Below are 16,116 nucleotides of genomic sequence, written 5' to 3' on the forward strand. Positions count from 1 at the left end.
GTGCTTTCCGGGCAAAGGAAGTTTTTCCGGGTTCAAAACCGATGGATTAGTCTCCTGTCCGGATATCCGTGGCGAGGCCCCGAGTGTGGGACCTTGCATCGTGCAAGAAGTGCTACTTTCGCTGCTAGCACCCCTGAATTGTTGCGCGGTGGGGACAGGGATCTTACAATCTCTACGTCATGAACTCAAAGTTGAGAAGTGAGCATATCCCTCATCCAACAAGTGTTTGAGAGATGCCAATACTATAGGTTAAATTCATGGTTAGGCATGGGAGAATCGTAGGGCATGTGGTGTCTAATAATGGGGTAACCATAGATGACGAAAATATCATAGTCATTTTAAAACTCAAGAGACCTGAAATCCAGAAGGCTATCTAAAGATTTATGGGACACACAGGATATTACAAAAGTTCTAGATTCATGTATGCAAAGATTGGAAGATCTCTATATGACATGTTATGATATTTTGTATGGAGGACTAAAGAATGCAATGAAGCATTCCACAAGCTAAAAAAAGCTTTGATCCCAGATTCATGTAAGCAAAGATCACATAATCTCTATATGCCATGCTAATATGTTTTGTATGGAATAAAGAATGCAAGAAGGCATTCCAAAAGCTAAAAAAAGCTTTGATCTTAGCTCTCATTTTGAGAGCACCAAGGTGGGATGGAATTTTCCATGTTTATATTAATGCATTGACTTATTCCATAGGATGCAGATTAGCTCTACCAAGAGAGAAGAGAACATGGATTTTCCAATTTGGTATGATTTTTACCTCCCCTCCCCAGGCATCCATAGAAGGAAGAAGTAGGGTCTCCATGTACACAATTATGAATGATCTTTTTACACTTGCCTTCTTTTCTACTACACGATGCAGAGATATAGGAATAGTGTTCTATAATACCACTGAATTTGAGAGAGATCAAGACAAAGGAAAAGAATTTCACTTACACAATCAAAAACATGAAACTTTTGAATGCTGCCAAATTTCAATTAAGTAAAAACTATCTACAAACTCAATTTATATAAAGAAAATTTAACTACATCTTCATCTGGATCTACATAGACTATATGCAATCCTCTAGAATGAGCGTCCTGTGTAAAATTTCCACCACTAGAATATAGGTCAAGCACTAAATCTAAAGGTACTTAGAATCAATGTTCATAGCTCTCTATCTCATTGCATCTCTCCTATAAATATTACCATCATGTTAGTGTGAATGTAGTGCTATCAAATGAATGTAGTGTCATTAAATGATACATTTCTACCACAGATACTTTTAAATGATGCATTCCTACAATGGGTACCTTTAAATTCCTTCAAGTTGTACCTCACAAAACCCTTTCATTTATTTATTTCTTTCAACTTCATGCTATGACGAGGTGGCATACTCATGTCATGGTTGGATGTTCAAGCTTTGAGGGTTTGATACCTAGACATTTGAGGCACTTGTTTGATGCCAGAGGGATGCATATGCCTAATGGTTTATACATGGTGACTTTATTGATTCATTGCTTGGCTATGTCAACATGAATGTTTTGGATTTTTTTTTGCATGGGATGATTCTTCTTTTGGCGACTTACATGAGTGTCCTAGACTCTTGAGCCATCATGATTATATTCATGAGGATATAGATCACTCCGACATAGATTCAGATGATCCTGATGATGTATTGCACACACATACACATGATGTTGTATCGCACACACATACACATGATGTTGTATCGCACACACATTATGATATTCATGCACATGCACATGCACATGATGATATTGATACATATACACATGATAATGATGTATGTGGGTGTGATGTGTGTGAGTTAGATCATGTGGGCACATGATCGCAAGGGTAGGGATGGCATCGAGCATTTATGGGTGATGATTTCCTTACCCACCTACCTTCACGAGAATCATTTGGATGCATTACATGATTATGAGGATTGAGAGAATCTAATTAGTGATGCATCCATTGTTAACACACGAGGTTAGCAATACTTCACATGTGGGTTCACGAGATACCTATGAGCATAGGCCTAAGCTGTTAGAGGTGGCAATTCTCGTAGCTACTCTCGTGTTATCGCATGACTGGAAGTTGCGTGGATTATCCCATATGCAAGAGCATGGGAAGTCGAAGAGCCATTTATAGGGTGTGGTGGCACCTTGTCATAGATATCTCCTCCAGCCGGGTTTTTTGGGGGAGCAATGATGACTGGTAGATGGAAGCCCAGCCATCGACGTTGCTCAGTGCCTTGGGGTAGTGTGCGTGCTACTGCTATGTGACTTTGACATGGTACTAGAGCTTGGCCTGTGCGTCCTGGGCGGTCCTAGCATCTGTTGTGCAAGGTGCTCGAGTTGGAGGGGGGTGGAAATTCTAGTAACTAGAAGCCGTGCTGCGCTGCATGACTTTGACATAAGATTCTTATGTTAGATGTGTTAGGACGGTCTTCTAGGGCTTACACATGTGGGTTTATTCCTGATTCGACCATTACTCCTAGTTCTCATAGCTTACTTATAGAAGTGTTCATGTGGGTATCTTTTATGTATTTGAGTAATTAAGAATAGTACATGAGGGTAGTAATGATTTTGTTGACGTGAATTCTCATAGAAGAGGCAAGATTATGCACATGGAGCATATTATTTAGATCATATGATGTTGATCTTAAGAGATTTGTATTTGAGATATGCATCTTCTCATATTCAATTTGATGGAGATTGATTTATCATGGGATATAGATCATAGGGGTAGCCTTGATGGAGAAAGACTATGTCTATGGGGATAACCTTAGAGACCTTGATACCATGTATAGTTATTTAGTGGATGATACCACTTAATTATCATGTGTGGATTCATTATTAGTATTCAGTGATGATAACGATGATCTTGATGATCATGTTTCTACTTTGGACCATCACACACATGTAGATGGTCTTGCTCATGAGGATATGTTACATGGTATGGATCATGTCTATATACATATTGACACAGTAGAGGGGGATCATGCCTTGGATTGTTTGAGAGGTGCTACATGGGATGATGACGGCATTGATTTACCTTGCATGATATCAACCTTGAGCTATGTTCATTTGGCTTCCATGATTATCGACATGATCCTATGTTCTCTGGAGATGGGACATTTCCCTTTGAATGCAGATGCCCAAACCCAATTAATTAAATAATCATAGAGTGCCATTAATCTCTATATCATCTCTTGTTGGAAAATAAAGCTCCTACAAACAACCTAAAATCCATGAACTTGGAACTAAATTGAAGGCCTTTTGAAAGAACACAAAGGAATAATAAACTTGCTAATTTTGTGCTCTTGCCACCTCAAGTAAAGATGTGTTCTATTATTGAATAACTTCTCATGAATCTTGCTTCATATGTAGCCCATTGCCTCTTTGTTGCTAATAAGGAGCTATTCTCAGTCTCCAATATACTACTCTATAGATCTTGGGAAAATGACCACACTCATGATAGTCTGATAGTTTATTAGGATCCATGGGGACTTTTTACTTCATGGAAAATGATATTACTAGTCTAAGAAGGAGGAAAACCTTCATACAAATCCCTATTAAAGGTGATATGGGCTAAGATATTGTGTCCATGTATTAATTTTTCCAGGTTAAGGTCTTTATGATCTTGTCTCTATTATGATACAACTTTAATAGGCCTTTAGTGAAATTAGCTATGGTGAAGAGAGATTTAATGTGAGGTGTGGGATACGCCATGATGAGACTCTTTGCTTGTTGACTCAATTGGACTCAGTAAAAATTTAGTGCTAGAATTGATAAAAATAAGTAAGGTAAACTTAGATAGGCTCAATCAAAACACAAATGTAGACCCTCAAATTAGTCGAGAAATGAAAGGGCTACTTGAATCACGGAGTGAGTACAAATTTCTAAAAGCATGGTAATGACACAAGTTGTAACCCTCTTCAAGTTTTATAGGCTAACACATGTTATGGTGGTGAGAATTTTGGATGATTACATTTATCGTTTAAGATTTTCTTATAATGATAAACTCGTTGTTTCCCTCATCTATGTATCCCCTATTCCTATCCATGGTGATCCATTGGTGAAACACCATAAAACAAGAGTTCCACACTTACTTGAGTACTCACCCAAGATGTACACATACATAAGCATATCCATAAAGCAATCCAAATACCTGTAATCCATGGTAACTAACACATGGATAGTACCATGAGGACAAATGTGGGTTTGCCTTGCCACCCAACTATAGGATGCAAAGTTAATGGATATAACAGTCAGCCACCCTCGAGCTAGAGACCACGTAACCTTGGCTAAATGTGTATCCTAAAGGCATGCATACCATGCACATCAAGTCCTCACAACCTCATCGATATAACTAGCCAACCTAGGGGAGAACCCTCTCCTAAATGCTCAATCCCCTGGAGAGAAACTCCCTTAAAAAATGAGCCATATAGCCTAACATTCAAGTTCACACTATAATAAATTGTGACTGGCCTCATGTTAGCCTTCTTAGGTGTTGTTATGTCCAAAAAATGAGACATAACAATCTCCCCCTTCTAACCAAAGAAATACTAGGAGCCAAAATTTGGAAACAGTGAAGCATCATTCTCCCAAGTGTTATCTTCATCTACAACATTCTCCCAAGTGTTACCTTTAGCTACATGATCTCTCCATTCAACCCACCACTTGTTAGGCTTCCATGCAAGAAGCTCTAGATCTCTCATTCAAGCCTCATGTAAAAAACGTGAGAGAGAAGAAGAGGAAGAACTCTCCATTCAACCCACCACTTGTTAGGCTTCCATGCAAGAAGCTCTAGATCTCTCATTCAAGCCTCATGTAAAAAACACGAGAGAGAAGAAGAGGAAGAACTCTAGCAAAAATAAACCTAGCTTGGTGTACCATGTTTAACCACCCAACCATTATATATACTAGTGACCCGGGCATCCAGTGTGTACCTTACCGGCCACACACCATACTCATGTGTCCCCTGTGTCCCCGTTGGTACACCCATGCTACACGCCATCACTAGGTCTTTGGCCTACAACCATCACCCACGAACGTTACCCATTCACACTTATCATTATAAGCGATGATGTGCAATAGTATGCCACCATTGGTTTTCCCACACAATGCTCGTGTGTCCCACGTATTATTAGCGTGTAAATCCTACGCATTGGTGTGTATGTGTCCCATGTGTTTCCTCGTGTAAGTCCCACATGTTGCCACGTGTAACACTCATAACATTCTTTTCCCCTTTTAGGAATCATCATTCTTAGTGACAAATTGAGTAACGCTTATGAAATTGAAACTTTGTTTCCCAAGTTACATCTATCAGGGGATGTCCTTTCCATTTTACAAGAAACTCCCAAAGAATACATTTTCGCAATTGTCTTTCTCGTCGTTCGAGGATTTGTTTTGGTCCATGGTCTTCTTAATCAGGTTCCTATAAAGCAATCATACCATCAACTAAATTATCACCGTCGTGAAGATAACACTTCAATTGACTCACATGAAATACTAGGTGGACACAACAGTCTTGTGTTAAGTCTAACTTATAAGCCACATCTCCAACTCGTTTCAAAATCATCCATGGCCCACAATATCCAAGCGACAACTTAGTAGATTTACCTACATAAAGTGTCTCAGTTCTCGGAGAGGAACAAGTAGAAACACTTTCTTCCCCTCTATAAAAGAACGAGCTATCTACTTGAGATTAGCATACTTAACCGCTCAATCTGTAGCCCGACGGATATAATCTTGAGCTCTAGCTAAATTTAACTGCATCTGAGACAAAAAATCAGTTGCATTGGGTGTCTTTTGAGGTAATCTAATTGTACCTAGCATCAATGGATTATACCAGAATTCAATTCAAATGGAGGATGGGGGACCATGGTAGACATAAGCCTGGTCATGGAGAATCCTTAACCATGCTCCAAAGACCTTCAATGCATGTAACCGTGCTTCGTCTCCGATTCTCAACATCAATATAGTCTCACCCTGGCTGACCTATTTGCCACAAAGAAACCCAACCTCTACGCATCATGCTATGAGCTAGAGGTATAATAACATGCATGTCATGCACCAAGAAGATTCGGACTGCCATCTACCCATGCAAATCATTGGTGGTCCTAGCAATCATTTTGTACCAATCACAGGGTGCAAAAAACCACTTCTACCAGCTACTTGATTTTGAAGGGTCCTAGAGTCATTTTTATAACAAAAAGAGGCCTTGCATAAAGAACTTCTACATCACCTATATGTTGCCTATATGTTTCCTCATGCCACCTTCACAAGCTACCCTTACCACCAGGGCTACCCAAAGATTCTCACCAATATTCTCTACATCTAGCTCAGATCGGTCATGAACCATACCACTTAACCTTGTATGCCAACTTCATAGCATATCCTAGACCATCCACACCTTTCTACCCCAGCAACAACTTCACCATCTACTTAGATGACATAAGGAAGTGGTCACCACCATGAGGAAGGGGGATGTGTTAACCACTCCATAGGTTAGCCTACTTAACATACCATAAGGCACTTTACCATCTTACCAGCTTGAAAGTACACTTATCTTTTGTAAGATATTGCTGGAATATATAGCGTAGCCTTACCTTATGTTTAATGTTAAATAGGGAAAGTCTAATGATTTCATGTACATACTTGCTTAAGACTAATAATAGAGGTCATACCATTTTTTAAGTTTGGTCGGCTTAGTATAAAAACTAATCACTTGTATATAAGTCATTTTTAAGTTTAGTCGCCTTACTCTAAAAACTAATCACTTGTATATAAGTCATGTTTTATAATAAGTAATGTCCAATCATTTCCTTGCAATAGAATACTTGTGAGCCCTTACCTTCCTTACCCTTGCTTGCTTTTATGCTCTTAAATCTTGCATGCTTGATAGATGCTTGCTAGATAGGATTAGTTTTATGTTTTCTAATTGTATTAGCTTCCTCTTCTTCCCCCACCTTGTCACAGAGAACCATCACAAAGGGCCATCTCAATTTTCCCCATATAGGCAAAGAGAGCTCTCCCTTCTCCCCATTGCTAGGAGCATTTTGGTGTGACAACGGAGAGAATGTGTGTGTGTGTGTGTGTGTGTGAGAGAGAGAGAGAGAGAGAGAGAGGAGTGAAACATCAATATGCTATAGCTTGTTTTATCATGATGCCATTCCATGCCATAATTAGATCTAAGCTCATATAGAAAAATCAATCAAACCACAATGAGCTAATAAAAGAAGAAAGAATGAGGGATTATAAAGTTCTCTAGTCACATCACAATTGTATAAAACTCAATGCCAGGCCAAAGTGCTCCACTCAAAAGCAAGCACCAAACACACCCATTTATTTATATAGAGAAAAACTAATGATGATAAAAAGTAACTAATGATAAAAAGTAACTAAAAATGAAGCCTTATTGAAATGGAGTGATCATAAAGCTGAGATTAGAGACAATCACCATGGATTAATACAAGATTAAGGGACAATCTCATACACTGGCCATGATGCCTAAGTGAACTGTTAACCTCCCACCAAGAGGATGGAAATAGCCTTCCACAAGCCAAGATATGAAAGCTTCGAGTCTCCAAGAGTCAAGATGACCAATATCAAAAGATGTCAAAAAGATAAAATAATGGTCCATGAGCCCCCTTTTATACTTGAGCCCATGACCATGGTCCTACACCTAATCTAAAGTTGTTGCTTCATTACAAACCAACCCCTCCTATAATGATTTCTTCCTCGAAATCAAAGGGTGTTCATGCAAAAATTAAACATATATAAAAGGCTATATATGAAAGCCACAAATCATGACCAAATCAATGTCATAGAAGACCCGAATACCATAACATGAGGATTATGACCCCCAGGGTCAGATGGAAAGGATGAGGGCCTCCTGTCCTCATCGTGAGATGAAGCTAAGCAATCTCCCACCTGAATCAAAGGGAAAGTGTGAGACACCACTATCGATGATGAAATTACCAGAATATCCCCCAAGGTCAAAAGTAAAGTGCAAGAAGCCAATGTTGAAGATGAGGCTAGGTATGAATCCTCCTAGGTCAAATGGAAAAATGAAGTATACATCACGAACCCTAAAATCCAGTGTGACAATAGCTCCTAGGTCAAAAGAAAAGCTCAAGTCCGAGGGATAGCTCATAAGCCCATCCTCGTTAAATAAAACATGACATCCAGGGTATCTTCTAAATGGAAGCGAAACTCCTAATCGAAATGTCGAATGGTCCATGTAGATCAAGACCAAGAGATGTCACAAGTGCATCGGAATGGTATGCCATGTAATCAACTACCATACATCCCAAGTGGCATATGATGCACCCGAATATGAATGTCCTGGCTCCAAAGAAACTAGGGTCGTGTAGACAAGCATGGACACCAAAGAAACACATCTCAAAGTCGGTATCGTGCAGGAACTCATGTGAATCCACTATAGCATAACTCAAATCATCTGTTGGGGCATGATCCACTGCATCAATGTATATATAGGCATGATCCACCGCCCTCATGTGTGAAACTCTGTGCATATGTGTAGTCCCCCAAAGCAAAGACATGATCAATAGGATCACCATAAGCATCATCATCTCACTGAATACTAACAAAGTATCTACACATGAAAGATAAGTGGCATCCTCTCCATAAAATCAATATCCCCAAAATCTCTAAGATCACTAAGGTCATCCTCATAGATAGGGTATATCTCCATCAACACTGGATCAAAAAAAATGTCAAAATCAAATATGAAGCTCTCTAGATCCATATGCACAATCCTACCTCTCCTACAAGGTCTATCCTGAGAAAAAACATCACTACTCTCATACACTATCCTTGACTTCTCAAATACAAGAACTCTATCCACACAAACACTACCAAGAATGCTATGATACTAGGAGTAGTGGTCGTATCAACGATATCTCCACAAACACTACCAAGAATGCTATAAATACTAGGAGTAGTGATCGTATCAACGATATCTCCACAAACACTACCAAGAATGCTATGAATACTAGGAGGAGTGGTCGTATCAACGATATCTCCACAAATAGAAATCCTAGAAGAATAGCATGATGCATCTAGCACAAAGAACTCAAGTCTATGCTCATAGGTGTCTATGTTACCCATATGTGGAGTATCATGAAACTCAAGTGTGCTAATGGATACATCACTAATTTTATGCACACTATCCTCTAGAAGTCTACCATGATCAACTAGAGTGTCCACATGATCCGTAGGAAATATGATAGGCATAGAAGTGTCGATGCTCGCGCTATGCTCGCTGTCATCTCTACTACCCTTGAGATCATGTCCACATGATCTGACTCACACACATCACTATCACATCCATCATCATTATGTGCACATGTATCAATGACATCATGTGCACGTATATCACTATGATCATGTGAATGTGTATGATACATCAATGTCATCATGTGTGTGTGTGTGTGTGTGTGTAATACAACATCATCCTCATCATCTCCATCATAATACAATGAACGATTCGGTCTAAGTAAATGAAAATCAATGAAATGATGTGACTAGTCGATGTCGTAGGTGAGTCCTAGAAGCTATCGAGGCCCATGCAACACCACTACGATAGTGGCCAAAATGTAAACATGCTAGATACATGTCCTCCAAGGATCCAATCCTGTCATGCCATAACTCACCAAATATATCCCATGAATTATCACCATGATTATCATCACCCATATAATCATATATGACCACATCACACGAACATGATCATCATTCTTACAAGTTTTGGTGACGGTATAGTCCACGTCCTCATCAAAAACATGATGAAGCGAGAGTGTAGGAAACTCAATCAAGTCACCAAAAGAAGAATCATCCCATGTGAACAAGACTGAACCATCCGTGCCGATGTAAACAAGCAATGAAGTCATTAAATCATCATGTGTAGACTATCTAGACCATCTGGCACATATCTCCTCCTCATCAAATAAATGCCCAAAATGACTAGGCATCACACTGTGAAGCTCAAACATCCAATATTGGTGTGAATATGCTGCTTCATGATAGCAAGAAGTTGAGGAGTGAAGATATAGAGGTCTAAGCCTCGAAATGTCAAAGACACGTGCAAATGCAACAAAAGATATACAATGCATGACAAGAGAAGGCAAATCACAATAGTAATCTCGTAGAGCCATGATGATAGTGCATGTGTGGCTCTCCTACCATCACGAAAAGCTGTCAAAATAATGTAAATGATGATATGAATCTACACCATGACAATTAAATGAAGGATAAAAGTAATAGGAACAATCCATGGTTGCATGTGAACAACCACTAATAAAGCCTGAGGTGAGTAAACAAACTCACAAAATCCCCAAATTGTGAGAACACAAGCCCACAATGAGTAAAAGTATATGAACAAGTCCATTAAAAAAAACACGAAGCGTGTGAATACTCTCCACAAGAATACTAAGTGTGTGAATCTCACCTCACAGAAACAAAGAGTACAGATAGTAAGATTGGTACAAAGATTCACAATTAAGAGTGATATTTGTCAAAATCCTACACATACTTTGCACTTTGCATCTCTTTACTATTTGTCATAATTTTTGTTAAATTCTTTGCAAGAAACAATTAAAATATCATGAAATAGTTGAAAATGCCAAGAAATATTACAAAGAAAGATTAAATAGTAGTAGTTTATGAATATTATCCTGAGATAAGGTTGTTTACAACTTAATCAAGTGAATTAGTACTAATCTTCAAGGACTAGTATTCATCTTGTGAAGATTTGAGTAAACAAAGTTTGCATAAGTTTGGTCTTAATAAAATAAGTGCAATTTTAGAAAAAGATTGATTTACAAATTATACAACTTTGAATCTAGTACAGAAACAAAGTCTTTTACAGTTTTGGTAGTGTTAATCAAACCTACGATTTTTTATCAAGATGTGGATGTAGAGAATAAAACTACAAAGATCTCAAACTCATTATACAGCCCATCAACTAACCTTGCTGGGAATCGAACCTAGTCTACTGGTGTAAACCAATGTCTTCCATACACCATAAGGTTTGGGGTGTTGGTTGTTGAACAAGCAAGCAAGTAGATCATTAATTGACCTACTTGCAAAAGAGGGGTGACAATAGGCTAAAGGTGTAAGTAATGGATACAAGGCACAAACAAAGGAATGCAAGCTAAGGGTGCAAGAAATGTCCATGTAAACTTGTAAACAAAGGAAGGCACAAACAAACAAAGGAAGCCTAGCTAGTGTGCATACAAAGGTACAAAAACAAGGGAAGGAAGCCAAGCTACATGCAAAGGCACAAGCAAGGGGAGGACGGCAGAAGAAAACTAAACAAATTGTGTTAATTCAAGATAGCAGAAAAACACAAGAGAACTTTTGACATTCAAGGAGCTTATACATTAACAGCTGGGATCAAGTCTAACATCCAACATATGTGTCTACATTGTGCACATGCATCTCATAAGTTAAGATGATGTGGAGAATAGTAGAGTAAAAAATGCAGTGAGCAAAGTGAATATTTAGATCGCATTGATTCTACAGGTGTAATAGCACACAGTCCACGGTTTCACTTTTCTCAGCATAGAGTTCGACAGTTCCTTCAGGAAAATTGAACCTCTTCTGCGCTAAAGATGTTAATTCTCTAACTCTTCTTTCCTTTTCACCAAGAACATTTTGGGTGGCGCGGATGATGAGTTTACATGGGAGTGATTCGGACCTCCACACCCGAATAATGATGATCTCAGTTCGCATGGGAGTGACTCGGACCTCTCAACTAACTCTCTTGACAAAACTTCATTCAACGCAGTAAAGAAAACACCATCTGCAACAAACTTGCGCTTCTTGCTCATCTGTTGTGCCACCATTTTTGTAAGTAAGAGAGATTGATGAAAACCCTAAGAACCTATTGACTCAGGAAAAGGTTTAAAAGATCATCCACATGTATAAATAGCATGGGCAGCAACACAAAAGCCTAAAAAAAACAACAGGGAAAAACAAAAGATAAAGTCTCTAACCATCATGGAGAAATAGATCTCTGGACATCATCGAAACTGGTCGACCACCGTAGTTGCTGAGGGGGAAAAGCCCGGCACATTGTAGAAGTTGTCACATAGAAGCCAAAGCAATACTTGAGGGGTAAGAGCCAGCCAAGGTGGTGAGAAGGGCAGGAGCAGCCGTTTCTTGAGGGGCAAGAGCCAACCAGAGTGGTGAGAAGGGTTGAAGCCAGCCGTTTCTTGAGGGGCAAGAGCTAGCCTAGGCAGTGAGGAGGACTGTAGACAGCCGACCACAGTTAGAAGGAGCGTAGTTTCTTGAAGTCGCGAAACAGAATTAAAAAAAAATTTCATTTCACCAAAAAAAAACCCTATGACCTTAGGGTTTCTACCTTTTCACACTTGATGATTTTTTTTTTTTGTTACGTCCCCTCCACACTCACATACCTTTGGGACCTCTCTCCACTTGAGTTAAGCCTACATCTTTGGACTTCATACCGCATGGGATACTCATGTGTGAATCTTTAATTCTGCATTGATCTTGAAACAGATCTTTCTTATACTTCAACTTTGCACTTGAATCTTCAACTCTGTACTTGAATCTGCATAGTAACTATATTCTACACACTTCTTGAAATTGTACCAAGACTTAGCAGAGCAACTTTTTTTTGTAATATTTTTTCAAACTCAAAAATTTGGTAATCTAGGATTTTAATCTTGAAGAAATAAGGGCTCTATAAGGATTAATCTTTGAAGTAGTATGCTAAGACAATGCAAGAAATCACTCAAAATTGGTTACTAAAATTTTTGAAACTTTAATTTTGAAAATCAAGAAAATTTTAGAAAAAGATCAAGAACTTTAAGAAATCAAGTAGCAAAGTAGATTAGGATTTAAAAAGTAGTGATTAACATAAATTTCATTACTAATCTTTTTAAATCAAGAAATTAGCAACTCTAAAAATTATGTAAAAATAAGTTATAAAAATGATTAATATTAATCATGATCAAGAAAATGAATTTTTGAAAATTAGATTAATTATAATTTGAATATGATTATTGTTAATCATGATCAAGAAAATGCATTCTAAAAATTATATAAAGAATAATTTAAAAATGATTATTATCTAATCACTCTTTAAACAAGGATCTAAGCCAAGAGCTTTGATATCAATTGGAATGGAGTGATCATAAAGTTGAGTTTGGGAACAATCACTATGGATTAATACAAGATTAAGGGATAATTTCATACATCATCCATGATGTCTAAGTGAGTTAACATCCCACCAAGAGGATGGAAATAGCTTTCCACAAGAGGATTAATACAAGATTAAGGGATAATCTCATACAATGGTCATGATGTCCAAGTGAGTTAACCTCCTACCAAGAGGATGGAAATATCCTTCCACAAGCCAAGATATGAAAGCCATGAGACTCCAAGAGTCAAGATGACCAATATCAAAAGATGTCAAAAAGGTACAATAATGGTCCATGAGCCCCCTTCTATACTTGAACCCATGACCATGGTCCTAGACCTAATCCAAAGTTGTTACTTCATTAGACTTATGGCTTCCTAAGAATATAAGAAGATGCAACAACAATTAATCAATCTCCAAGAACCATTCACGTCACCAAAATACTATGAAGTAGCCCCTTAAATGACTGCACATGTATAAACCTTTATTTTTTACCTATGCACATTGTTAGGACCAACCGTCTACCCAATGTGGACAAAGATCTACAAAATAATGTGAAATAGCCCCTTAAATGTCAGCACATGAACAAACCCTTATTTTTTACCTTTGCATATTGTTAAGACCAACCGCTTGCCCAATGTGAATAAAGATGTTTAATCTTAGAACTTTCCAACCTTAGGCTTTGCAATAATAATAATAATAATAGTAATAGTAATAGTAATGTCAGTGTGATACAGGTGGATAACATTAATAGAGTGGGCCGTACAATATACGTGTAAAGAGAAGCCAGGTTGCCAGCTATTGAGTTTGTCGTTTCCTTCACATATGGGCAGGTGAACAAGAGCAGACCAAATGATACATGTGGGTGCAATGAAGGTAGCTTCTTCCTTTGCAAGCTTGGTTTCTCTCGAAGAGAAATGGTAAATGTCCTCAACTTAATGTCTCCATGTGCACAACCATACACTTCCCATTGTCTTATTCAAATTTGGTGGGTTCGGATATGCAAAATTTTGTTTCCAAAGAGCACCCACTGTTGGAAATAAGTGCACACTAGGTGTACTATTTCTCTAGTCTAGTTTCAATTGAGTCTTTGTGTCTTGAGTCTAGTGCCATGTGGTACCTCTACATTTATCCCATAAGTGAGTCTACTCTATCTTGTACTTCTCACCTATATATTGTGGGTGTCACATCAATGAAAGTATCAATCTTGTGTCTTGTCTACACTCATCTCAAGGTAACTCTTTGTCTTTCATTTGTTCTTGTTTCATTTCTAGTCTACTCTTGCTTTCATATTTTTTACATGGTATCAGAGTAGGCTGCTCCTGCCCTGTGTTGCCCGCCATAGCTTCAGGCCACCATCTCCCTAGCTGCGCTCAGCTCTCAGGACGAGCCGCCGGCCTGAACTTTCTGTCCGCTAGTTTTTTGTTGTCCGCCCTGCGCTGGCCTGTTTTCCAGTAGCTGCTGCGTACACCTGTATGTGTTCATGCTCATACAGCTCGTTTTCGTGGAGCTGCTACTGTTTCTCTCTTGGAGCTGCTACTGCCCGCTGTACTGCTGCAGCTCTCCTTTGGCTGCCTTCTTCATCGACTCAAGGGTGCGCATCATCTAAGAGGCAGCTGCTGCAGATCGACTTTCTCTCCTAACGAGCTATTTGCTGCATTCAGTTCTGCCATCGCTTCCTCTTGAAGAGTCTACAAGGTACTGTGCATTGTCTCCTTCAGTTTGTTGGTCAGTCCTTTTCTTATCCTCATATCTGCAAATTGCTAGTTCCTCATGCTTCGATGGGCTTTCACATGCTATGGCCTTGACAAGTGGTGAGAGAGCCGGCTTCTAAAAACAGTTTGGATCTCTTCTTTCATTCATTTCTGCAATCTTGTAAGGGAATAGACACTGCCCTTGCATTTTAGCAAGAGGTAAGACCTTCCCACATGGCCTCTTCTACTCATTCTCTCATGTCTATCGACAAATTCAATGGGTCCAACTTTCATACTTGGCAAATCAAAATCAAGTGCCATCTTATGAAAGAAAGTCTTTGGGACATTGTTCACCATGCTGCTCCCGAAGATTCCAACATTGAGCAAGTTATCACTTATGCTCCCACTGCCAAGAATGACAAAGCCTATGCTATCATCTTGCTCGGTCTTGGAGATGATTACATTCATCACATCTCCGACATACAGTCTGCTTCTCGAGCACTTTGGATACCCTTTTTGGACCCCGCTCTAAAAACTCTAAGATTGCACTTATGATCTCATTCTTTGATCTATATATGCAGGAGGGAGCTACTATAGCCTCTCATGTCAATTATTTTCGCAGTCTTATGGTTCACCCCCATCTCCGAAGATATTGCTATTGCTGTGCTTCTCAAAAGCTTACCTGACACCTATGCTACTCTTGTCACTACCTTCAAGTATCACAATAATCCTACTCTTGAAGGTATCATCAATGCTCTCCAAGAAGAGGAAAGAACAAAACAACAAAAGGTAACTGACATTGTATTTTTAGCAAAGAAAGGAGGTTCTAAGGTAAGAAAGCCTTACACCCATTGTGGAAAAACTAATCATATGGAGAAGGACTGCTTCAAGGCTCATCCATGCACCATTTGTGGCCGTGATAATCACCGGGAGAAGGACTGCTACTCTAAAACCTCTACATCAGCCCCTGCATCTACCTCAGCCCATGTTGCTGCAGCATCTACATCAGCAGATCTTGCTGTGCATTCCTCACATGATGAGGAGTGGGCTTTCTGATTACTTCACCTTTCTTGTCTACCACTTTGACCACCGATGATGTAGGTCAAGGGGTTCTAGTGTCTTACTCATTATGCTTTTTGACCTCTCTCTTGTCCCTACCCAAGAGGCAGAGATTGCCCTTGAGGAGGGGATGTCTTCAAGGTCCATCTGTTTGTCTACAGTCAGG

General features: G+C 39.0%; 1 long non-coding RNA gene across 1 annotated transcript; it reads right to left on the reverse strand.

Annotated features, from left to right (window-relative positions):
• Positions 1 to 11,368: 11,368 nt before the first annotated feature.
• On the reverse strand, positions 11,369 to 12,340 carry LOC147607161 (uncharacterized). Its single transcript, XR_015264877.1, has 2 exons — positions 12,029 to 12,340; positions 11,369 to 11,863 (listed from the first exon to the last, which is right to left on the reverse strand). It is a non-coding gene; the product is annotated as an uncharacterized LOC147607161 (long non-coding RNA).
• Between the last annotated feature and the right edge of the window lie 3,776 nt (positions 12,341 to 16,116).

This window comes from Cibotium barometz, chromosome 56 (genome assembly GCF_041138505.1).
Source record: "Cibotium barometz isolate CiBa-2024 chromosome 56, ASM4113850v1, whole genome shotgun sequence".
NCBI lineage: Eukaryota > Viridiplantae > Streptophyta > Polypodiopsida > Cyatheales > Cibotiaceae > Cibotium > Cibotium barometz.